The following is a 24,177-nucleotide window of genomic DNA, read 5'->3' as shown; positions in this document are numbered from 1 at the left end:
CAGTTGGTTGGGTCTCCACTAAAGTATCCCTTGGCTCTGACATTTGTTCTTAAACTTCTGCCACATTGCACCTTGGAGGGAGGCATTTCAATAATCACAGAATCATAGAATCAATTGGATTGCAAAGGACCTCTGAGATCATGAAGTCCAACCCTTGATTGACCACTGCTGTGGTTCCCAGACCATGACATTGATGCCACATCCAGTTGCATCTTAAAAACCTCCAGGGATGGATAATCCACGACTTCCCTGGGCAACCCATTCCAATGGCTGATTACCTTCTGTAAAGAATTTCTTCCTAATATCCAACCTAAACCTCCCCTGGCACAGCTTAAGACCGAGCCCTCTTGTCTTACTGATCCCTGCCTGGGAGCAGAGCCCGACCCCCCCCGCTCCCCCCTCCTGGCAGGGAGTTGCAGAGAGTGAGGAGGTCTCCCCTGAGTCTCCTCCTCTCCAGGCTGAGCCCCCCCAGCTCCCTCAACCTCTCCTCCCAGCACTTGGGCTCCAGTCCCTTCCCCAGCCTCGCTGCTCTTCTCTGCCCCTGCTCCAGCCCCTCCAGGGCCTTCCTGAGCTCAGGGCCCAGAGCTGGACACAGCACTCCAGGGGTGGCCTCCCCAGCGCCCAGCCCAGGGGCACAAGCCCTGCCCTGCTCCTGCTGCCACACTCTTCCTCAGCCAGCCCAGCAGCCACTGGCCCTCTTGCCCCCCTGGCCACACTTGGGCTCCTCTTCAGCTCCCTGCCCAGCCCAACTCCCAGCTCCCTTCCTGCCTGGCTGCTCTCCAGCCCCTCTGGCCCAGCCTGCAGCTGCAGGGGCTTCTTGTGGCCAAAGGGCAGGACCCGGCCCTTGGCCTTGGGGAACCTCAGCCCCTTGCAATCAGCCCCTGGATCCAGCCTGACCAGGTCCCTCTGCAGAGCCCTCCTGCCTTCCAAGCACATCAACACTCCCCCAGCTTGGTGTCATCTGCCAATGTGCTGATGGTTCCCTCCATCCTCTCCTCCAGATCCTCAGTGCAGACACTGAACAGGACTGGGCCCAGCACTGATCCCTGGGGACACCCCTGGGGACGGATCCCAGCTGGATGCAGCTCCATCCCCACCACTCTCTGGGCCCTCAGCCAGTTCCTCACCCAGCCCAGAGTGCCCCTGGCCAAGCCTTTTCCAAGAGTGTCCCATGGGAGACGGTGTCCAAGGCTTTGCTGAAGTCCAGGCAGACACATCCACACCTTCCCCTCATCTGTCAGGTGGGTCAGCTGGTCATAAAAGGAGCTCAGGTTGGTCAGACAGGACCTGTCCCTCCTAAACTCGTGCTGGCTGGGTCTGATCCCTAATATGATACATATGTGATATGTCAGTGCTCGTAACTACTCTAAAGTGTTTTAAAAATCATCCCTAAATTCTTGATTTACCTTAAGAGACCCTATGCTTGCCCCCAGCAGAGTAGAGATTCTTGTCCTTCCCTTCTAGTTCCCCAACAGTTAAAATTGTCCTGTACTTTTTGTCCATAATGCCTAACATAATTAAAAAGCAATTTTGGGTGTTTTTTCTTTTTGTAGTGTCTTGATGATTTATAGACAATGAGATTTTATCAGTGGAGCACCACATTAAGAAAACGCTTGTTAATTATCTTCTGGTTAATATGATAATTTAGCAAAAAAAACAACACCTATTAAGAGCTTCTCATTAGGTGAAACGCTCCTCATTTTTTAACACACAAAGTGTCCAAGTTAATGAGGTTCACCTTCGATTTGTAGCTGGCTCTGAGATTAAAAGCTCCCTCCCCTTATAACTCCTCACATGGCTCCGTTTGTAAAAGCCAGGCTGGAATGCCTGACTGCTGCTCTGCCTCTTCAAAGGAGAGATGACAAACCCCCTCCTCCCTCCATGAAAGCCTTTCCAGCCACCTGCTGTCCCAGGTTTTGTGGAGCTGGTGCTGCTGAGGTGGAAGTTTTGACAGGACCAAAAGCCAGCCGGATGCCCACGGTGCCAGGGACAATTTGGGGACTGTTCTGTGGCACCGAGACCCACCTCTGATCTCGGGGACATCAGTGCAAAGCCGAGTCCACCGAAACCGGTGGAGTTTGCCGCTCTCGGGAAAATCAGACTTTGGCTGCACGGGTTGGAATTCACGCCTTTCATCCGCTATTTGAGGAAGAACTATTTTTGGGGAGTGAATCTGGTGTGTGTGCAATGGCTTGGGGCAGTTTTACTTCAGAGACTGTGGAGGGGAAGGGGATTATTGAGGAGGAGGGTCTTGCCTTCTGGAAAACTGGCTCCTTCATGAGATGCCTCCTGTGAGTGTCGTATTTGCAAATCTCAGGCCCTGCATCTTCAGGTGTAGCTTCCTCCTTTTCTCCCCTTTCTGGGCATATCTTGACCATGTGGTTTTGCTGATGATTTTTTTTCCTGCAGGACCACAGAGTTTTCATGGAAAGCCCGACTCTTACAGGTGGGGTAGGAGGCTGCTGCTACTCCTCAGGAGGGGCTTTGTAATTTCAAGGTGTATCTCACTGCTTTGTCCAGCTGGAGAATGCTCTAAAATCCCAGTAGATGCTCTTAAATTCCACTTCTGGTTCCTCCTTTCTCATTTTGGAGCAGACAACAAATTCCACCTACATACTAAAAGCAAGTACCACCCAGTGTTTGCATGGGAACAAACCTTAGAGAAGTTTAGGGGAAATATTTATGATCAGACTCCTCTTCCCCAAGTTAAGATTTCCCGTTGCTGTGGTTTTTAACCCTCACCATTTCCTCCGAACTTTGCCACCCACAATGAATATTCAGGCTGGCTTTGTACAAACCAAGAGATGAAAAGGAATTCCTTCATCCTCCCCTTTTACACCCTTCCTTTTCATCCCTCAGCTATTCAACCCCTGCCTTTATCCGGGCAGATCAGCCAGTTTAATTTCATAGTGGCGAGTGGATTAACGATGGTATCAAGCCTGTGAAATGACTGTGATAATCAGATTGTGAGGGCCCCTGTTTATCTCACTTGGCTTGTAGCAGCTCAGATAAGCTCCACTCTGAAGAGAAGGGCTCTCTCTGGTGTGGTTTTTTCTTCCATCAGTCTTGCAAACTCATCCTGAAATCTGAGACGCGAGTTGGGTCCTCTCTGTCTTACAACACATCACCAGTAATAAAGGCTCGGCAGCCCAAATGAAGAACTTCTTGACAGCTCTGTAAAATATACTGTCTTCAAATTATGCCTTTGGGGACCTGTCTCCCACCTCACTGCTGTCAAGAGTCTGGTGAGCGTGGAGCTGCCTGGAAATGAGTCAACAATCTGAGCGGGCAACTGGAAGGAGTAAAACCCAGCGCACGCTGGATTTGATTAACGCCGAGGAGTAGAGAAAAAAGAGCTCCCTTTTGTCACTGCAGTTAACAAATCTGCCTCTGAACACAGACAGCAGCTGCAGGAAGAGGGCACTTTATGCATTGCCCTTTTTTTGGACAGATCACTCGAAACACTTTAGTCACGCTGCTTTAATCATCTTCTGCAGAGCCCGAGCAATCACAGTCTTCTCACGCAACCCTTGTAAGTGAAGCCCCTCCAGGCTGCACGGTCCTGTAAATAAATAATTACATCAAAAATTCCGCATTAAAAGGACATTAAGGCTACAGAGATGAGCTGGGAAAGGGCAGGGTGCTGGTGGCCGGTGCCCACGTGGGTCCAGGGTAAAAGCTCTAATTGCACAAGGACAGGGGATGGGAGGGAATCATCCAGGCTGCCTCTCATGAGGTGCTCCCGTGGCCTGGAACATCACCTTTCTCGTACATCTGGCTGGTTGCACGCTCAGTACTTGTTTCTTTGGCATCACATTATATTGAACATACTAATGAGTGCAATTAAACTGTTGTGTTTCAGACAGGGGGCTGTGAAGCTCTTCAGAGAGAGCGGGGAATGTGGTTTGGGGTTATCCCATCTGGAAAGTGAAGCAGCTTTGGTAACAGCTCATAAAGCTCTGACATTTTTGCAAAAGGGTAATGGATGGACACATCCATGCCTTACAGACAGGATGTGGACAAGGCAATTTATTGCTCTGGTTCAACAAGGCACATTTACAGACAGGATTCACCTGAGAAGGAGCAGCAGAGCCCCTGGAGACAAGTGTCTGCACATGGCTGGTGAGCCTGTCCAAAGAAAATCCCTGGATGTGCTGATTTTGGCTGGGATGAAGTTAATTTTCCTCCCAATAGCTGGTACAGGACTGTGTTTTGGCTTTGAGTTGGTAACACAGGGATGTTTTTGTTACTGCTGAGCAGTGTTTGCACAGTCAAGGCCTCTTCAGCTCCTCACCCCACCCTGTCCCCGGGGAGCACACAAGCAGTTTGGAGGGGACACAGCCAGGACAGCTCATCCCAACTGACCAAAGGGATATTCCAGACCTTATGGAGTCATGCTGAGCATTTAAAGCCAGGAGGAAACGAGGTGGGAACGTTTGGAGTGATGGCGTTTGTGTTCCCAAATCACCGTTACACGTGGAGGAGCTCTGCTGTCCTGGGGTTGGCTGAACTCTTGCCTGGGGTGGGAAGTGGGGAATCAATTCCTTGCTTTGCCTGGCTTTTCCTCTCCCTGTTAAACTGGTTTTATCTCAACCCATGAGTTTTATCACTATAACCCTTCCCATTGTCTCCCCATCCCACCGGGGTGGGTGAGTGGATGTGTGGGGTTGAGTTGCTGGCTGGGATTAAACCCCAACACTGGATTATTTCTCTTCTGAACCCACACAAGGAGATGACCTTGAGCAATTTCATCTAAATTCAAAGCTGATCTGACTTAATTTCACCTTTCTTTGAGTGGGAGCTGGACCAGAGACCTCCAGAGTTCCCTTCCAGCCCAAGTTATTCTGTGAATCTCTGAGTTATTCTGTGATTCTCTGAGTTATTCTGTGTTTCCTGTTGACTGCATTGCATTTTCCCTCAAAACTTTAGGGTTTACCCAGCCTCTGGTTTCCATGAGTTATTGGGGGAAGCAAAACTCTCATGAAGACCCCATTTTCTTACACAGGGTCTGTGTCCTGTGCTGCAGAGGAGATGTGAAGGCTGTGGTTCGCAGCAGTGGGAAGTGATGAAGTGGGTGAGACACAGGAGGGGAGAAAAACCAGTGCCAAACTTTGACATGTCCCAAATGTCCCAAAATGTTTTCCTGATGGAAAAACTGGACTGAGCAGGAAGGCTTATGATGATCAGAACAGGGGTTTAGGTGACAGATAAATTCAGAAACTGATTTAAAGGTGAGAAACCCATAAATTCGTGTGTGATTGTCTCCTTAGTCTGTCTCTTACCTTGTGAATATTCCAGTTATTTGTCTTTTGCTAAAACCTGAGATAATTTCAGCAGAGCTTGATTCTACTTGATACAGAGCAGGGACTAAATCTTGTCCTAAGTTCATTCCAGAAACACAGCCTAACCACGACTCTACTTCTTTTTGCCCCCTCGTCCTTTGCAGAAGATCCTGGATTCATTAATATATTTTAAAAAATTTATCTCAGTTATCCATTTTAAAAATTAAATCTTGATTATTCATTTCTCCTCATTCAAAAGAGAATTTTTATTTTGTGGCCAGCCCTATTTCAGCTCTGGCTCTGCCACAAAAGTCTCTTCATCACACACATACAGAGAGAAAGTAATTTAGACTAAAATCTTCTTTGTTGACCATTCATTGAAACCGAGCGGTGTACTTTGTAAAAACGTTGAATAGTTTAAATTACAGCTAAAACTAATTGTATCTTAGAGATCTAACAAAGAAAGCTCTAAAAAAAAAAAAAAAAAAAGAAAAGGCTGACCTTTTGGGAAGAAATGAATCATTGCAGCTCAAATCAAGCAGCCCTAATGGATGTGTGGGTTTTATCTCTGTATCTCAGCTCCTTTCCTGGGAGGTTCTTGCTGCAGCCTCAGCTCAGGGGAGTGTTTGGAAAGTAAATCATTCACACCAGTGAAACTTCTGGCACGGGGCATCAGCAGAGAAAAGGATTTGGAATTTGTCACCCTGCCTTTTGGGTAAGGCTCACGTACCACATGGAGAAATAAGGGATGGGGTTCCCCACGGAATGACAGGAAGAAACCAGGGGCCTGGCTCACTAAGCAAGTTGTGTCCTGTGAGCCAAGTTCTCCAGACAAAACCCATGAAACCATGTAATTAAGATTATATATATATATATATATATAGGAAAGGGGTTGAATTCCAGCGTGTACACTGGCAATTTTGGGATTTCATAGCTTTGAGTTTAAAACCCCGATGTTCTTTTGTCTCAAGGTTATTTAATAACTGCCTTTCTTCTTACTTTCTCCTTTTTTTTTAAAATTTTCTCCTTTTTCCTCCCCTTCTATTTTATTATTTTATCTTTATTTAATTTTCTTTTATTTAATTTTTCTTTTTTAATTTCTCCTTTTTTTTATTTTCTCTTTTCTTTATTTTCTCTTTATTTAATTTTCTCTCTATTTAATTTTCTCCTTCTCTCTTTTTTTTTTTTTTTTAAATTTTTATTTTCTCCTCTTTTTTTATGGAAAGAGGCTGCATTTCCATGAATTCCTCCTACTTGCCTGCTCTGTTGGTTGTCACCAAGATTCATCTATATATATATAGAATATACGTGTTATATTCTATTCAGTCTCTCTCTAATATCTAATATCTAATATCTATTATATGTTACATATTATATATTATATATTATAATATTATATTGTAATAATATTATAATATATAATGTATTGTTATATTAATATTATGTATTATTTACTATGTAATATATATGTTATATTCTCTGCATTATGATTGTAAATACCATGTAACTGAAATATTCTATTCTATTCTACATAGTCTCTCTCTCTCTCTAATATCTAATATCTAATATCTAATATCTAATATCTAATATCTAATATCTAATATCTAATATCTAATATCTAATATCTAATATCTAATATCTAATATCTAATATCGAATATCTAATATCTAATATCTAATATCTAATATATATGTTATATTCTCTACATGATGATTGTAGATACATTCTAATTGAAATATTCAATTCTATTCTATATAGTCTGTCTATACATAATATCCAATATATATTATATAATACATAATATATATATGTTTTATTCTCTACATGATGATTGTAGATAACTTCTAACTGAAATATTCTATTTTTTCTATTCTATTCTATTCTATTCTATTCTATTCTATTCTATTCTATTCTATTCTATTCTATTCTATTCTGTTTCTATCCCATCCCATCCTATTCTATTCCATTTCCTTCAGTCATTGCCTGGAAAGCAAAAAGTGACCCTAAAGAATTTATGGAGGAAGGTTTCCTTGCTCCAAGTTCTTGTCCTAAAAAAGAGAGGACAGTTGCAAGGAAAGTCCCAGGTGGGTCATTTGCTGTGCTGTGCTGACAAATATTCCCGTCTCCCTGGTTTCTCCAGCTGCTTTCCTGGATGGATGAGGAGAAGGGGCATGGCCAGGACACATGGATGACTCAGGGCACTGAGGCACCACGTACTATCAAGCCTTGCTTGGCTAATTGGAAAGCTCAAGTTTTTGGAGGTTTTTTTTAGCTTAGCAAATCCACGACCCCCAGGGAATGGAAAAAGCCATTCCCCAGACATCAGAATGACTCCATCCCCGCTTTCTCACATCAAATTCCTATTCCAAAGCGCAGAAGAGTCAGAGCTGCTCCCCCTAGAAAGCTGTAACAACCCTTTTTAATGGTTTGCTCGATGCGTTTTGACTTGGAATGAGTTCCACTTATTTCCCACTGAAACCTGATCTTCCCACCCTCCTCCCTGCTTCCACCTCCTCTGGCAAATAACAGCACAAATAACCAACTAACCAGCCTGCAGCAGACACCCAGCTTGGGGAGCATCAGCTGGGCCAATTAAACTTTGGCAAAGTAATAAAGACCAGAAAACAGGGTGTTTTCTGAGTTTCCTGACAGCTTTAAGGAGCAGCTGAGGATGATGCTTGGCAGCAGGAGAAAGGGAAGCAAATGAATCTCCTTCTAACGACCCTAATGGTCATTATCTGAGCCTGCTGTTGCCCTCACCTGCTTCTCCTGTTGACCTCTGGGGGAGGCCTGACCCCCAGACATTATATTCCATCATTGTACAGTGTTGATTCTGTGGGTTAAGTCTGGATCTTACTTCTTTGTGTTACTAATTCAGCATCATTTAAAATGCACTTAGCTCAGCGACTGCTCCTACCCCTGTGAATCATTTCACACTTAGCCACGTTAAATTGCATATTCTGCTCCTTTGCCTGTTCACCTTCTCTATTAAGCTCAACCTGCAAAATGGTTATGTCCTTCTGAGTCCCAACCACTGCCCTTATTTCATTACTGCCAGAAAATTCAATGATCTCCCGTGTCCAAATCAGTAATGAAAAGCATTATATGATACCAGCACAAATGAAGACTCCTTGGGAGATATGATTCTTTTCCAGCTCTGCAGAACATACATGATTCCAAACAACCTTTGTACGAGACCAGATGCAAAAAAAAATCATAGAATCACAGATAGGTTTGGTTTGGAAGGGACCTTCAAGATCATCTTGTTCAACCCCCTGCCATGGGCAGGGACAACTCCCACTAGACCAGGTTGCTCAAAGCATTCCTTTCTTTCTCTATAGCTGGATAATGTTGCTCAAAAGCCTTTTCCCTTGCTGGCCAAAGGAATGGTCTTCTCATCTCAGGATGTTGCACCCATGGAGGATTGTTCCAAACATGAGCTTTCATCTGGCAATGGCATATAATTTTGGCCACAACCATTCGTGGCGTTAGACTGGTACCAGGTGCTCTGATTTCTGTTTGTGTGCTCCAGATGAGGTCAGAAGTTTTGTTTTAACCCCTTTAAATCCAGACTGAGTGATCACCTGTATCCCAAAGAGGTGATCCCACCTCATTTGATGAGAAGTTGCCAGGCCACTCCCTTGCTTCAAATTGACCTGAATTTTCCAAGGCTTGGGTTAAATGTGTGGCATGTTGGTGCCATCCTGTCGTGTACCTCCAAGGTCTCTGCCTTGCAGGTCAGCAATGAGACAGTGGTGGCACACGTTCTGGGTGGAAATCACTGCTCTCTGCAATGATCTCCAAATAAAAGTAGTTTTCTCTGGTGCAATGACCTCCAAAGGAATATAGTATTGGCAACCTGGCACAGGATTGCTTTGGCAAACCAGAAATATTCAGGGAAAAGCAGAGAGAGGATGAAGGAGCAGGTGTGCAGTTCCACTGGGCAACGACAGGTAAAAGCACATCCTAAACCACTAAAGATCTCTGGAGTGTGTAAAAACCGGAGAAAGAGAGAAAACTATGTTGGGCAGTAAACAGGATTATGACTGGGGAGAGTAGTATTTCAAGCTAAATATCAGAGATATCAGCTTCTGATGGTCAGGGTGAAGGACAACCTCCAAGAAAAATGATGAACACTCCAGCACTTAGAATATTTAAATGTATGACTAATGGGACAGTCTCACTGTGCTGTAGCAATCCTGCCTCTTGGCTGGAGACCAGAGTGCCATTCTCAGCCCTGAACTAATTTCCAAGATGCTTTTGGCAAGTCAGCTCTCTTCCCTAAGTCCCTTGTTTCCTTTACACGTTGTCCTGACTATTTGAATTTTAAGCTCTACAGGGCAGAGATGATCTACTTACCCGTGTTGTGCCTGGCATAAGGTGGCCTTGATTTTTGGCACTACTGAGATAAAACCTGTATTTTTAAAGCTGCTCCGAGCAGCAGCAGACCTGCCACAGGGAGCCAGACTGCCTGAGAAGAGAGTTGGTTTTGTGAATACAATCTGAAGTTTGCCCTTGGGATCCCTCTGTCTGTTGTTGCTAATGATCAGTGATTTTCCTGTTCATCCGGTATCGAAAGCAACAGGGAAAAGCAGGGAGCAGCCCAGCTGCATTATGGATGAGATGGACATGCAGCTGGGATTGAGATGGGTTGCCCTGTGTCACCGAGATGTCACTGATGTCACTCTCCCTGCTGGCCCACCCTGGGAAGTCGGATCGGTCACTGCTCCCACAGCAGCCGTCCCTTCCTACTAATTGGCTCTGGTGGACGTGGAGCTGTTTGCTGGCTGGAATATGGAATGTGCGGACCCTGAGTCCTGCTCTGATGCCAGACCCTCTGGGAAGGGGTGGAAGAAAGGCTGCCCATCATCAGAAGGAAGCAAAGGCAGCCTCCAGGCTTGGTCTGACTGCAGGGAAAGGCGTGTTTGTGGGGGTTTGAAGCTCCGTTATTGATCAGCACCTAAAAGGATCTGAGAAACAAAGGCTTCCTCCTCTTTAAAGTTCACTTGCAGAAAATAGTATTACTTGTTCCTTGGGAGTCTGCTTCCTCGGGAAAGGTTGATGTGCTGCATGTTCCCGCTTTGCACAGGCCATTCGAGGGTGGGAACACTTTGTAGCGTGGAGGAGGAAGCACTTGAAAAGGAGAGAGAGATTTCTCTCTTCAGACCCTTTCTCCACCTAAATTGAGAGGGAGGGCCAGGGGTGGCCTGAGAATGAGAGATTATTTCTCTCTAATCAACTCCACTGAGCATCTGGCACAGAAATCCTCCCCAGGGGTGAAGGCTCCCTTCACAGGGACTCCCCACAGTAGGTAAGTCACTCGGCCAACTTGCATTTAGTTCCTTTGATGGTGAAACCCCCCATTCTTCTGCCAGGCTGCCATGCAGTCCCGCATTCCATGGAAAAGTAAGGTTGCAAATGCAAATACTGCAATGGAAAGGGGACACCTGGATTTTCTCCGTGTTACAATATGAGTTATCCTGGGAACAGGTTGCCCAGAGAAGCTGTGGATGCCCCAACCCTGGAAGTGTCCAAGGCCAGGTTGGACAGGTGTGGGAGCAACCTGGGATAGTAGAAGGTGTCCGTGCCCATGGCAAAGTGTTGGAGCAAGATGGTCTTTAAGGTCCAGTCCAAGCCATTCCATGATTCTGTTGGAAGCCAAGCCAGATCTCCTCCAAACAGGAGACAGTGTTAGAGGTCCCCAAATCATGAATGTTGCTGCTCAAAGGGTGAGCAGGGAAGTGGTTAGAGTTGGATGGAAGGTAAAAAAAACAGTGGAGAGACCATACAACAAAATCAAGGAACAGGGAAGGGGTAGAAGTTGGCATCAGGCACCACATCAGGGAAAAGGCCTGGGAAAGCAGCAGGCTCAGCTGAATCCCTGATCAGAAACAGACACCAAGGAGCAAAAGAAAGCTGGATCAGTGAGTAAAGGATATGGATTGGGGTGGGTTCAGAGCAAGCAATGTTTCTCAGCACCTGATGGCTGGCTGCTGGATGTAAATCCTGTGGAATCTGTTCTGAGTTTAGGGGGCAGGCAGCAGCTCTCTGCCTGCAAAAGGACCTGTCCCAATATTGCGGTTTCTCTTTATGTTATTTAAGCACTCACCAAGTCACCAGCGTGACACGAGACACATCCTGCCCTGGAAAGCTTCCACCACAGCTGTTCCTCTGCCAGGCACTGTGGCTGCTCACAGCCTGGCAGAGATGAATTTCTCAACCTTTCTCCCCCAAAATCTCTGCAGTTTGAGCTCTGGGAAGGCTTGTTTGCTGACTGCTATTTGGGCTGTGATAAAGTCGTATCGTTACACAGTTTGGATTCCATCTCCTGGTGGGCTTTTATAGCGTATTTTTCAGAGCTGGTTTGTTACAGTGCCACAGCCATTTCATTTTTAGAAGTTGTTGATAATTTTTCATAATTCATTTTGCCTCTGCTGGGCCTCTCTCCACGATTTCTGTGCAGTTTACGAGCGCATTTTTATCCACAACAACCCCTTGCCCTCTTCTACCACCCATCCTGGGGTTTCCCCTCAATGGATTTAATAAAAGTGCTCTTCAGGCTTTTCATCAAGTGAGAAAAATGAGCCTGCCTGCCTGGCTGCAGCTCTGCAAACTTTCCAGCTGATTTCGTGGCATCGTGGCCAATTCTGCTCCAACGCCCGGCGATGTTGGATGAGCAGCTTTGAATTCGCCGCACGCTGGGAGCAAACGGGGCACGGGGAGAAGGTTCCCATGTAGATCCTGGTAATTGCACCGAGGATGCACAAATAAAACGCAAGTGTGGCACTGCCACGGGGCAGGAGCAGATGGAATTCCCCCCCCCTGGCCTCGGCTGGACGGAGCTGAAGCTGCTCCAATGCACACTGTGTGCCCTGTGCCCGGGACTGCTGATGGCTTCTTCCTTTAGCCCAAATAACAGGCTCATAACTCTGCATCCGAGGGAACAGCTCAGGGTGAGTTGTGGAATTGCTGTTTTCCTCCCCCCTCCCCGAATGGATCCTGTTGCAGAGTTTACCCTTGCAGTGCACGGGCTCCCTGACAGCTGTATTTTCTGATCTGGCAGGTTTTAGGAGGGGATTTGATGATGTGGCTCCACCAGCTGAAGCTCAGTTGATGGTTCTGCCCCAGGAACAACGCTGGAGAAGGCTGGTCAATACTGAACAATACTGGACAAGTTCCCTCCTGGATCTTGTCCAATGTCTTGGGAAGATTCCCCTTGGGTGGACAGAGGTGCTCAGTTGCACGTCCACAAGCCATGGCCTTTTGGGTGAGGGGGCTGCCTGGAGAGGGGCTGGTTGCTGTGCCCACCTTACCCCCACCTGGACCCTGCAAGGTTTCAGTTGTCTGTCAGTGCCCTGTCACTCAACTAAACTGGTTGTGCTCCAGCTCAAGCTGCAGCATCCACTGTATTGTCTCTGCCAGAGCATGTCAGGATGATGATGATGACGGTGTCTTTTGGCCCCATGTGCCACCAGGATAAATAAATCAGCAATCCTAACAGACCTGCTGCTCCTTGCATTGAGATCAGCACAAAGGGAAGGACTGTGGACAGATCTGGGGAACTTTGAGCCCTTGAGGCACAACCAGAGCTGCATCAGCCTTGCATGCTTGTGGGTTGCCAGGGGAGGCACACAGAACACCCATGGAACAGCAGGTGACACCCAGACAGGACTGGGAGTGCTGGTGGAGCAAGGACTGCAAGACTTGGTGGAGATCCAAACCCATTTCCTCTTTCCAGGTCCCCCAGTCCCCTGCAGGCCTGGCTGTGACCGCTGAACCCTCCCTGCTAAGGACAGCAGCTCACCCTGAGCTGAACCGAGTTAACAATCTGTTCCCAGGGAGCCAAGATGTGCCTGCTTATTTACCAGACTTCCAGCCTCTGGCAAGCTGCCTGCTCAACGTGGAGATGGGAGCTGAATTAACCCCATAACTGCCATCAACAAGGTGCACAAGTAGTGGTGGGAAATGCCCTCAGTCCTCCTGTCACGCTCTGGCTCTCCCTAAACTCCTGTGGTTTGCTCTGGAGGGTTGAGAAGGACTTTGTGGCTGTGGAGTTGTGTGTTGGTCCAGAATGTCCTTAAATGAAGGTCATACCCACATTATAATTTCCAGGTACCATCTGCTGTGCACAGCAGGCTTCCCCATGAGGCAGGGCAGCTTCGTCACCACATCCAGGTTCCCCTTTAGTTGGAAGAGGGACATAAGCTTCGTGTTTGGGGTATGTGTAATAAGGGGGTTGCTCAGACAGCCCTCCCACCTCTTTACATTGACAGAGGAAGATGATGGTCTGACAGCCCTGGATTGCAGAAAGTCAGAATCACTCTTCTCTTGAACCAAAATTCTGTGGCACAGCCCTAAATTAACAACCATCCCTCCCTCAAAGGTAGGTATCTTAAACAGAGTCTGGAATGTCTGTCCCCTCCTGCCTGTCCTTGGTCCCCACTCAACCAGGGAGTTGTCCCCAGACCCACCAAGGCAATGAACAGCACGACCTCTGCACCTCCCAGGTTAGAGGAGCAAAGTTATTTTTACTTTGTTTCATCTTCCAAGGCGACTCCAATCACAATCCTTCCTCATTCATAATATCCTCTCTCTGAAATAGTTCTACAATACAAAGAAAATTTATTGTTATATCTGAATTTCAGGCTGATTCTGAATTCTGAATCAGAAGTATCTGATTCTTTTCCCTCGAATTTATGATATCTTCTGCCTGTCCTGTGTTGCAGGTTTTCTGCCTTTACCTCCTTCTTCTCCATTCTCTCCATGTTAAACCTGTCCCATCTATGACTGAAGGATTTATCCTAAGGGCTTCCCTTAAAGATATTTGAGGAAGGAGTCATGTTTTTGTTGATACTAAACAAGGACTTTTTACAACAGAGTGCCTTGTTTGCTACCCTTGAACACCTCCAGGGATGGTGATTCCCTGGGCAACCTGTTCCAGGGCTTGAGCACCCTTTCAGTGAAGGAATTTTTCCTAATGGCTAACCCAAACCTGCCCTGGCACAACTTGAGGCCTTTTTTTCCTCTTGTCCTGGCAATATCACATCCACACACCTAAACTGTGCTCTCTTGCAAAAACAGGATGGCTCCATCCCAACGATCTGCAGGGAACATCCTTTGGCACAAAATTCCCTCCAAAATGAGCCTGGGTGTGTCCTCACACAAAGGACATCTTTCCTTCCCTCAAAACTCAAGTATCTAAGTTTGAGGTTCCTGAAAATACTGGACCAGTTCTGAAGGGCAGAGCCTTGAATTTCCATCCTGTGCTGTCTGGGCAGGGATTAGCCGGGATCTGAATTTCCTGATCACACTTTGCTCCTGGGAAAGTCACTCAGGCAAAGGGTCACTGCTGTGACGTTTTCACAGCAGCAGGGAGCTGAGCAGCACTTTCCCTGCCCCTCTGAGCTGGGAACTCGGGATCAGACTTGGGATCAGCAGCAGCAGGGTGTTAAACCACCTGAAAATAGCAATTCCCCCCTGAGAGCCCGAGCCTGGGACAAGCACTGAGTGCGACTGTGATTAATGAAGTTCCACATCACTTGACTCCATGTTCTTCAACAGCATGTTGCAAACTGATTCTTCTCCAGAGCAAGAAGTTACTTGTTTGAAAATATATTTTTGTGTACACACACACACACATATATATTATACATACTTTTAAATATATTTTTATATTCTTATTTTCAATACACTTCAATTTTATAAATTATTTTATGTAGCCATTTGATCTCTTTTGCTCTTTAAGGCTGTGAACCAGCACAACAACGTCTGTCTTGTGTTTTCTGGCCATATGAAGTTTTTTTGGTAGAAGCTTGTTAGATTTTATCTTTCCATTTTAAGGCCACGCAGACAATGTCTTTTGTGTATACTTCAGCTCTTCCCTGGCCAAAAGTGAACATAGGAATCCTAATGTAAAAGTTAAGCCAAAAGTGGATCTTCTTTGATGGCTCATCCCTGACAAATCAAAAGGAGTGTACCTGACACTCCCATTCTGTGCAAATCTTTCCTCATTTTTCTGTCTGTTTCTAAGAAATAGGTGTTTTATTATGTAAAACCCACCGGAGACTGATGGCAGCCCCTCCCATGGCCTGGCTGATCACTTTGCAGAGGGGAGCCCTAATTTCCATGTGTATATCCAGCAGATGAAGCCATTTGCAGCATTCCTTCGTTACAGGATCAAACCTGCTCTTCTCTGGCACGAGCTTCTTATTCCTCTGAGCACGATGAATTTACCTTTCATCTCATCTGTGCTTTCAAGAACTGAGACTAATGCTGATCTCAGGATTATGGATCTCTGTCCATACAGCAAAGCACCAGCCAAGAGAGCCTGGATTTGCTGTGTGACACACGGGTGATACCTATGGATACACCTAAGAGCGTGGCTGAAATGTATTCTTTCAGAAGCAGAGGTAGGATAGGAAATGAAGGAATCTCCCAATTAACCCACAATATTAATTCGGGCAGTAGAATACATAGGGATTTCTTGGATAGGGGTCTGTCCAGCCTGGTATTTGTGCTTTTCCCATCCCCTTCAGTGATCACAGAATCACAGAAAGGTTTAGGTTGGAAAAGCCCTCTAAGGTCATGGAGCCCAACCATTCCCCCAGCACTGCCAAGGCCACCATTAAACCGTGTCCCCAAGTGCCACATCCACATGGCTTTTAAATCCCTCCAGAGATGGGGACTCCAACACTGCCCTGGGCAGCTGTGCCAGGGCTGGACAACCCTTTCCGTGGAGAAACTTTCCCAATAGCCAATCTAAATCTCCAATTGTGCAACCTGAGGCTGTTTCCTCTCATCATGTCCCTTGTTCCCTGGGAGCAGAGCCCAACCCACCCCTGGCTGTACCCTCCTCAGGGAGCTGCAGAGCCAGAAGGTTCCCCCCTGAGCCTCCTTTGCTCCAGGCTGAGCCCCCCCAGCTCCCTCAGCTGCTCCAGATCCTTCCCAAGCTCCATTCGTTCCCTGGACATGCTCCAGCACCTCGATGTCCTTCTGGTTGTGAGAGGCCCCAAAGTGAACACAGTGCTGTGCAGAGGACAGATGACCACGTAGCAAATGGATGAGGCAACCCCTGACACCACCTTTGGCTTCAGCCTGCTCTAGGTGGGTATGGACCAGCTCCCAGTAGCTGGTGGCTACTGGGGCTAAGCTGGTGTGACCTACCTTCCTCACTTGGGATGGTGGAGCCAGGAGGGCTTTGTGCCTGTCCCACAGGGAATGGAGCCACTGGATCTCATATCTCTCTGCCTCCATGTGTGCCCTTGGAGGCGGAGCACCTGTGGAAAGACAAAGCAAAGCAAGGGGGATGCTTCTTATAATGGAAGCTCTCCTCCCCTCCCTCTGGAAGAGCAACTATTTCCAGTAAGTGAGCAGGAAGAGTAGCCCCTGCCACCAGAGAGTATTTACAGAAGTAATTGAATCACTGGATTAGCTAATGCAGCATCCATTAGGAGTCCATGCCATTCCCAGAGGGCTCGGCAGACATAAAGGAGCTCAAGGAAGCCGTGAGTTTTTCATGTATGTACATAAACCTCCTGCTTCCAGACTATAACTTTTTTCCCAGCTGACAACACGAAGGTGCTGTTGGCCCTCCTCCATCCATCCCCCTCAGCACGAGGCCTGAGGTTGTCCAGATGGCCCTGGGAGGCAGAGAGAAGCCAAAGCAGTTGCTCACTCCTGCCACAGCTGATGTGGGGGTAGGGGAAATGGCAAGCAGAGCTCCCAACTTGGCTCCTTCCCGGGCTGGGAAGAGCAGTTGGAGCGTGCAGAAGCACTTGGGCATATCTGGGCTGGGGAGGTTTGTGAGGGGAGAAGCAGCCGGCACCAGACTTGGCCCGGGGCACGGCGCGCCTGGCAGATGGCAGGAAGGAGTGGGTGTGCAATGTGATGAGAGATTTAAACACAGAAGGCCAACTCCTCCCTCAGCCAGGGGAAATGTGCTCTACCCAGGATCTGCCGACAGCTATTTCCACTCGGTGGCCGAAGCTGGTGCGAGCCACAGTGTTGCTTCAATTGGTTTCTGGCACCAAATCTCTGCTGGGGGGTTTTCTCTGTTTTGAGCTGGTTCTCCTTAAGGAGCAGCAACAGCCTCCAGATGCTACAAACTTAGTCTGTGCTTTGAATTCTGGTGGAGGGAAAAGGAGGAGCTGGCTTGGGTGATGGAGCAGAGATTTGAGTGCTGTAGCTGGGTCTGATGCTTCACCTTCCTCCAGCTGGGCCCACTGGGTTCAGAGTGCATCAGATTGCTTTAAACAGTATAGATTTCATGCCAAGCCCGTGCTCTCCAAAAAGAGAAGCACAAGTCCCGCTACGTGAGAGGCTTAAATCTCAGCAAGACAACACACGGGGCTGCTAATCCTGATTCCCTTCCACAAACTGCTCTGTCATTTCTTCCACTTTTAAGTGTCCTTATTTAACAAGCAAAATAGCTGGAGGTTTGCATGACCGAGTCTTTTCCAAACTGAGGGCTGGTGAACTGTTTCTCCACCTCTCCCTCCCGTGGTGACCATTTCACACGAGCAACGATGGGTTGCCTTGTGGGAAGGGGAGGCCCCGTGGCAATCTAAACATAGAGGCACAGAAGGAAACGAATGCTACCCCTGTAAATTTTGCCATCAGCAGCTGCAGCGGGACACCCTATTGCTTAGCAGGAGATTAGTTTTGCAGGCTCCGTGTGTCTAAAGGGAGGGCCATCTATTGTTTGCCATTTAAGATTTATTGCATCTCCCTTTAGACTGAATAATTTATCCTGAGCGAGCCCCCCCCCCCCCCGGAACCCTTCGCTGGTTAAAGGGAGAAAAAACGCTCCCCACAAGAAAAGCTTCACCCTAATAGGAAAAATCCAGGAGGAGACAGAGCGAGAGGAGGGGGTGGGTGGTGGCTGGTTGCTCTGTTGGAGACCTCAGTGCTTATGTATCCATTGTCATTACTTTATAATGATGAACTCCGTCGTTAGGGGCCATTCATTCCCCCTTAGCCTGTGTGATCTGATGCTGATTTGATAGGATCCAATTTAGCATTTCACTCTGGGCTCCATTCCACAGCCATTTGGGTTTGGAAGTGAAAGGCAGTTTGATGACGCCTTGATGGTGTTTTAAACTGCCGGAAAAAAAAAAAAACGCTGACGAGGCTCTTCAATAGTCGTCTGACGTCCTGGGCTTGCACTTGGAGGCAACTGCTTTCCTTTGTCCTGAAACTCAGCCTCAAAGTGGGTGAGGGGCAGCTTTTTCCCTGTTTTGGATCATTTGGGTGGTGAAGGACTCGGGAAGGAGACAGAAGGAAGAGGGCGATCCTGCAAAGGATAGAAATTTCAGAGGCAAAGCTGCAGGAGACCGTTCTCCACCACTGAGATCTGGGCATGGGCATGGATTCTAGTTTCATCCCAGCCTAAGGCAAGAGAAGTCATCTGAATTTTCCCGGTTTTGGGGAAAGAAAATTCCCTGTTCAAGACCTTTCTTATTTGTATCCCATTTATTGGTGGCTCCTGAGATCCAGCTTTTTCTGCAGCCAAATCACTGGGGTTGGGGGTATGGATTTTGAAGAGAGCAAGACTTGCCCCAAACATCATCATCAAGCTGGTTTTGGGGGGTTTTTTCCCCCTTTTTTTTCTCCCTTTGATATCTGAATTTAATGTTGTTTTTGAACTTCTTGGTTCTGGAATCAAATGCAGCAAAGCACTCCTGTTTCCATTATCCATCCAAGGGGAAGGAGGATGGGAAAGATTCTCCTGTGAACTCAAAGCCATCAAACTGAAGCACTCAAGAGAAGCTTTTCTCTAGGTAACCCCTTGCACTTCCTCTGGGTTACCCTGGTCCAAAAGCAGTGTCTGTAGGTGATTGAGCTTCACAAATAATGGGTTCAACCCAAGGCACTCCCTCAATTTGAATAATTTTCAATTCTTCCAAGAAGGACACTTGATTTTTAAACCATTACCATCAGTTTCCTCCAGATTTTCTGGGCTGTTTCAAATCAGGGTAAGAACAAGATATTTAAACATATGCCTACCTTGATGCTACCTGCCCACCAAGTGTGCCATGCCATGGAAGAGGTGCAACCATGATGGAAAGAAGAATGGATCTTGAATGGATAAGGTGCTCCATGGCCTTCCAAGAAATTTGTCAGGATAAAGCTTTTCTTTTCCTTTACTCAGTTCCCCACAAGCACATTATCTTCAGAACTATTCTGTTATTTAGTGGCTCCTTGACATTTAGGACTCAAAATGCTTGTGCATGTGCTTTGCTATCCACTATTTTTCCTCAAACCACGTCCTACAAGTTCCTTTGGCTTGACCATGTTTAGTAAGGGAACAACAGAGGCTTTCACCTCCAGAGTTGATCCAGACTAAACCAATGACCAACCAAAGGATATTTCCATTGACAGGGATTGCTGTCCAGGTCAGATGCTCACTTGTCCAACACAAATTGAATGTTTTTTCAGCTTCTTGAGCAGAGACAAGCAGAAATGACAGGGCAAAAAGAGGAGAAATTGCATCACTGAAATCATCCAGTATCTTTGTTGTCATTCCAGAACAGGATCCCAAGTTCCCTTTACAAGAACTAACTTTAAAAATGATAGTAGGAAAACATTTTTTTTTTTTTTTGCATGGAATACCATTGCAGTTACAGTTGGATGAAGAAATTTCTATCTTTTCACTCCTAGAAATTTTCAATTCAGTGAAAATATTAACTCGGGGAGGGAAAGGCTGGAAAATAAGAAACACTGTTCCAATGTACCACTCTCTGGTGCCTAAAGGGAATTGCTCCACTTTTTTTAGACTGTCTTGTTAGCCTGCATCTTCCTCTATGGTCATAGGACCTACACCATAGGTCCCTGTCACACTTTGACTAAGTTATGGTACAAGATTTCCAAAGGATTCAGGTTTTCAGAAGGGCCTGACCTTGAGAGCTCCCGGATTTTCAGATGAGCTCAATAATCAGTCTGTTGAGGTTCCTTTTCAAAGCCTCCCTGGAAAATCTCTTCCCAGACAGTCTGAGGTGTTAACAGCTGGCCCAGGAAATGTGGTAGCACAAACTTAATCCATGGTCAAGCACAAGAGTGTGTGGTAGGAGGAACATGGTCCGTGTGGTCCAGCGCTCTGCAGGCACAAAGGGGATACTCCAGAGACATGGGAATGATGTCAACTGGAAGATGAATTGGGAAGGGAGTTTTGCCAGTTTTTATTCCCACTTGAGGACAATTTTTGGACGAAACAGTGAGGGTGGGGTTATGACATATAACACAGCCTAGAGAAGAGGAGACAGAGGGGAGGCTGATCAGGGTCTGCAGCTTCCTCACGAGGGGCAGCTCCGATCTCTGCTCTCTGTGAGGAGGGACAGGACCCAAGGGAACGGCTGGAGCTGAACCAGGGGAGGTTTAGGTTGGATATCAGGAAAAGATTCCTCCCCCAGAGGGTGGTTGGGCACTGAATGGGCTCCCTAGGGCAGTGGGCAAGGCTGCCAGAGCTCCAGGAGCATTTAGACAACGCTCTCAGGGACAGGGTGGGATTGTTGGAGTGTCTGTGCAGGGCCAGGAGCTGGACTGAGTGGTCCTTGTGGGTCCCTCCAGCTTAGGATATTCTGTGATTCTATGAACTGTGGAAAACTGTTTTAACAAGTGCACTGTGGAGGAGCTCATGGCCAAAAACTGCCACCCTCCAGCCACAGTTTTCTTCAAAATAGCACATTGTTTTTGTTCCCAAACGTTGCCTGCTTTATTTCCTCTATAAATGGCTGGGGCATGTGCAGCTTCACGCACTACAGAGCTTCACCAAGGCTGAAAGCAGCAGGGCCACGTGCAATGCAAATAAAAACCTGTGTGAAGGCACAGACTCCAGCTGGGGATAACAAAGCGTTGGGTTGGCATGGAAGGAGCGGTTGTGGTCACTTGGAGGCCAAATCACGGCTATTTTGGAGGTGGAACAGCAGCTGCAGGGTTGTCACATCATCATTTTATCTTGGGGGAGCTGAGGGCTGGGTAAGATGCCCTTTGTGGGCTGTCACCAGTGAAGGCTGGTGTTGGGGACCGAAATCAAACCCTGCAGGTTGATGGAAAGCACTGAAGATCATTTGGGATTTTACCTATCAGCTTGACTGAGCGTTAGTTTAGCTATTTGAGAAGAGCCTTTTCCCTCATCCAAAACTATCTCCCTGGCTCTGAGTCTCCTGGAACATCAGCACAGGTGTGAGCCAAAGCAGTGCCTACGCTGCTGGACTTGGCCAAGGAGAGTTTGTCTGGCAAAACAGCCCCATTCCAGCCCAAGCACAGAACTGGATGGGCGAAAATGGGGGGGAAAAAAGGATTCTTTTTGTTTGCTCGGCGGGGGATTTCTGTTTAATCAGCAGTTGTTTTCAAAACCAAACACTGGCTGCCATGAGCCAAGGTCCAGGAACATAAATATCTGGGCTCCCTTCCAGGGCTGTGGCTGAGCTCCAAATGGTTTGTGAGGAACGGGGAGGTGGGAAAGTGGCTCCCAACACTCTGCAGTTGGCAGGACTGGTGTTTGCTGCAGCAAACAGGAACAGTATCCATCTCTTCTGGCCTGTGGTGTAGGACTGGGACAGGCTGTCCAGGGAATTCCCAATCCCTGGAGGGACTGAAAAGCTGTGTAGTTGTGGCACTTGGGGACATGGTTTAGTGGTGGTGGGCTTGGCAACGGTGGGTTTATGGTTGTGCCTGATGATCTTAAAGGTCTTTTCCTACCTAAATAATTCCATGATTCTTCTCCTGTGTGATGGAACCCCTACACTGGCCACCCAAAACCAAACCACAGCATCTCACATCCCAAGGAGAAGAAAACAGAGTGAGTTTTGACTGGGTCCCTGTATAAAGCCAGGAATAGTTCCTGATGGATGTAGTTCTCCTAATAAAAATGGGGGTTCCTGCAGGTACTTTGGGAAACCTGATCTTCTCACTTTTGTGCTTGGTCAGGAGGTTTTTTCATAAGAGGTTCTTGGATTTGTTCTTGAGTTTGTTTGCTTGATTTCTGTTGATGTTTCTATTTTTGGAAAACAAGTAAAGAAACAAAAAAAAAATTATGGAAAAAGAGTAAAGGAAAAAAAGAAAAAAGAAAAAGGGGAAAGAGAAAAAAGAATAAAGAAAAAAGAAAGAAGAAAGAAAAAGGGAGAAAAGAAAAGAAAAAATTAAAGGAAAAGAAAAAAGAAAAAAGAAAAAGGAAAAAAAAGAGTAAAGGGAAAAAAGAAAAAAGAAAAAAGGGAAAAAGAAAAAAAAAAGAAAAAAGAAAAGAGAAAGAGAAGAAAGAAAAAGGGAAAAAAGAAAAGAAAAAATTAAAGGAAAAGAAAAAAGAAAAATAAAAAGAAAAAATAAAAAAGAAAAAAGAAAAAAGAGAAAAGAGAAAAAAGAAAAAGAAGAAAAAGAAGAAAGAAAAAAGAAAAAAAGAAAAAAGAAAAAAGAAAAAAGAAAAAAGAAGAAGGAAAAAAAATAGAAGGGGCTCTGAAAATGCATACATTTAATCAGAAATAATTTTCAACAAAAACAAAGCTCCAGTTTCCTTAAAAACTGAGGAATATGCTGTTTCCAAGTGTCTGTTTTTTTTTTTTAACAAAACCTCAACATGCTTTACAAGAGGGAGAAAATTGTTTTGCAGCTCACTCAGGAGCTGAGTTCTTTGGGAAAAGAACAGAAGGAAGCTGTGAGAGTACTGACCTCCCACACTACACCTTGAACTCTGGCTTTATCTCTGGAAAATACTGTTGGTGTGGAGGGTCCTCCCCATCTAATCTGGAATCATATTTTTTGTCTTTGCAAAATACGAGCTATAAAAATAAAAAGACCAGCACGTTCGAGTTGGCAAAAGAACAGCACAAATACTGTGCAGCACTTAGGACCAGAATGAGAGTTACTAATGGCAGCAAGAAGACTCATCATCCAGGAGGTGTTTAGCTTTATTTTTACCTTTTTTTATCCTTCCAAAATGTGATATCTGTTCAGCAGCTGATGCTCTAAGTGTCTGTGGCTTTCTGGATTCTTTTTTCTTGTTGTTTTGTTTTTTTTTTTTTGAGTTGTAATTTCTCTGAAAGACTCGAAAAACATAAAATTTCCATCAGTTTGCAAAGGAGGAGGTTTCATGTCCAGATCCAGACTTGGATGCCGTGGGAGATACGTCCCAGGAGACCTAAAAACACGGCTGTAAGAGCTGTAAGTTGACAAATCCATTTTAAATCTTGCTGTGTCTTTTCCACGTTAACAAATAAACAACCCAAAATCTGGAGAGTGACACTGATGAGAGAAGGTTTCTCCTCTCATTTCATGGAATATTCTGAGTTGGAAGGGGCCCACAAGGATCCTTGAGTCCAGCTCTTAAATGAAGGGCCCATACAGGGATCAAACTCCCAACCTTGGTGTTAGGAGGACTATGGTCTAACCAACTGAGCTAATCTCAGGCTTTAGAAGGGAGTTTAAGGATACCAAGACTGCAAAGCAGCTTTGTGTGGGAGGAAATTCCAGATTTCCCCCATTCCTTCTCCAGGACCTTGCTCTGATCCCAGCAGGAAAAAGCTGCCCTGGCCACAAGGCAGCATCAATGAGGTCTGAGAGATCTTTTGGGATCAACCCTAAAGGTGCAGCACTGGGGTTTCTTTTTTTGTCCCAGCTGCAGAAGGACAACTAAAGCATCAAAAGTGCTGCCCTGCCTTTTCCAGTCCAGTTTCCTGCTGTTTTTAGAATGGGTTGGCTGGGAAGGGACCTTAAAGATCATCTAAAGTTCATTTTATGCTGCTTTATGGCAGTACAACCAGCAGGTTTATGTTTTTAGGGAACAAAAAAATCAAGTGGCTTACCCAAGGTTACTTGAAAAATTAATATCTAAACTAGAGTTTAGATGAACTCTCTTGCTACTTGCTCATCTCGTCCACACTCTGGAGCTGCATTTGTTCAGCTG

Source organism: Pseudopipra pipra, chromosome 5 (assembly GCF_036250125.1).
Source record: "Pseudopipra pipra isolate bDixPip1 chromosome 5, bDixPip1.hap1, whole genome shotgun sequence".
Lineage (NCBI taxonomy): Eukaryota > Metazoa > Chordata > Aves > Passeriformes > Pipridae > Pseudopipra > Pseudopipra pipra.
Note: the sequence above shows the minus strand (reverse complement) of the source record.